This window comes from Salmo salar, chromosome ssa09, assembly GCF_905237065.1.
Source record: "Salmo salar chromosome ssa09, Ssal_v3.1, whole genome shotgun sequence".
In the NCBI taxonomy this organism is placed as follows: domain Eukaryota; kingdom Metazoa; phylum Chordata; class Actinopteri; order Salmoniformes; family Salmonidae; genus Salmo; species Salmo salar.
Window position 1 is genome coordinate 107318091 of NC_059450.1, and position 1906 is coordinate 107319996.

The 1906-nt window shown below is 43.3% G+C and overlaps 1 long non-coding RNA gene across 1 annotated transcript; it reads right to left on the reverse strand.

Annotated features, from left to right (window-relative positions):
• Positions 1-879: 879 nt before the first annotated feature.
• Positions 880-1544, reverse strand: LOC123744700 (uncharacterized). Its single transcript, XR_006771106.1, has 2 exons — positions 1221-1544; positions 880-999 (listed from the first exon to the last, which is right to left on the reverse strand). It is a non-coding gene; the product is annotated as an uncharacterized lncRNA (long non-coding RNA).
• Between the last annotated feature and the right edge of the window lie 362 nt (positions 1545-1906).

The window sequence follows — 1906 nt, forward strand, 5'->3', positions numbered from 1 at the left end:
CAGAGGTGCCTCTACGGAAGAGACTGTTACAATGTAGCCCTAAGAGTTGATATGATATGCTCCAACCACATACTTGGTAACAATGCTGTACCAGTGACAACTTTCCGTTGTTACAAAATAGAAATGTTAGAAATCCACAGCAACATAGAGTTGCTCTGCCATTAGATCTGTGAAAGCCATTACGGGTTACAGCTAGACAGTTATACCGTGTCAGTATTAGTACCAACAGCTCAGATATGGGACTATTCCTGCCTGACTGGATGTATAGATGACACAACACTATTGGCATTGTGTGTCTATATATCATGTACCACATTATTTAAGAGGATCCTCTAGAGAACCTATTTACAAACTACTAGAATGAAGCACAATTTGTTGCGGACAGGGACATGGAAGGACCCAGTAGCATGTAACAGAAGACAAAGTTCAAGTAACACTAGTGACTACTGTAGCCATTTGGAGGCATGGTATGATGCTGTGGAAGCATCAGAGTTGTGTGGTGGGGACACTGGCCTGGAAGCCAAACTGGCCAAAATGTAAATAAATGTAAATGACCGTAACAAGAAACAAAAGCAACAAAAAGCCAATAAGTGAAAAAAAATGAAATATGACGTGGAGGACTGGGCAGGTTTGAGACTGGGCAGTCCTCAGGTGAGACTGGGCAGGTTTGCCGCTTTGTTGCCTGAGGAAGTGGTGCGTTGAGGCTGGGTTACAGCATCAACACTGCAGGTCCAGGTTGTGAGGTCCAGGTTATGGATTGTGAGGTTTGGTTTACAAAGACCAAGCTGTGAAATCTGGATTGCAAAATCCAGATGAAGAAGTAAGGATTGTGAAATCCAGATAATGAGGTCTAGATTGTAATGTCCAGTAATAGTTTTGTTCAGTCTGGTTTGCGGGGCCTGACTGGTGAGGTCTGGTTGTGAATTTGTGAGGTCCATTCTATGAGGTCTGTTCTATGACAAGGAAGTCTAAATTCACTGGAGAGCACCCATCTTCATTCTGTTAGAGAAAAAAAAGAGACATTTTAGAAAAGAGATAACAGATTCCACCTGAAAGACGACAATACAAAGCCATGTTTATTTTGTTTGTTAGTGAGTGTGAGAGAGAGTGTGAGAGAGAGTGTGAGAGAGAGAGAGTGAGAGTGAGAGTGAGAAAATCAGCTCATCTTGAAAACCTGAGGCCATGAGGAGGGTGATCGGAGTTAGGGTTCATGGACTTACCAGGAACAGTGTGCAACCAGACAGTCTCTCTCCCTCCCTCAACTTTCCTGGGCTGTCTGGGTCTAAGAGAAAAAGGTTGATAAATCAGCATCACCGTTTCCCTGGCAACCAGCAATAGCACACAGGAGGATATGGGGTGGGAGTGATAGATTTGGGTGACCAAACCAATTGGCGTATAGGGGTAGGCATCTCCCTGCAACCTTCCTATATGCATCTCCCACTCAACCCCCCCACACAAAGCACCCCTAAACTGTGTGTTTGTGTGTGACAGGGCTGTAGGAATGTCCTGTTCCTAGTCCTTCCCTCTAGCCTATCTGATCCAGATATAGATATAGATCGAGATATATATATATATATATATATATATATATATATATATATATATATATATATATCTCTATATATATATCTATATATATATCTATATATATCTATATATATATATAGATCGATCTATATACACAACTCCTGGACAGTCTGTGGTGCAACGTGTCGTTGGTGGATGGAGCGAGACATGATGTCCCAGATGTGCTCAATTGGATTCAGGTCTGGGGAACGGGCGGGCCAGTCCATAGCATCAATGCCTTCCTCTTGCAGGAACTGCTGACACACTCCAGCCACATGAGGTCTAGCATTGTCTTGCATTAGGAGGAACCCAGGGCCAACCGCACCAGCATATGGTCTCA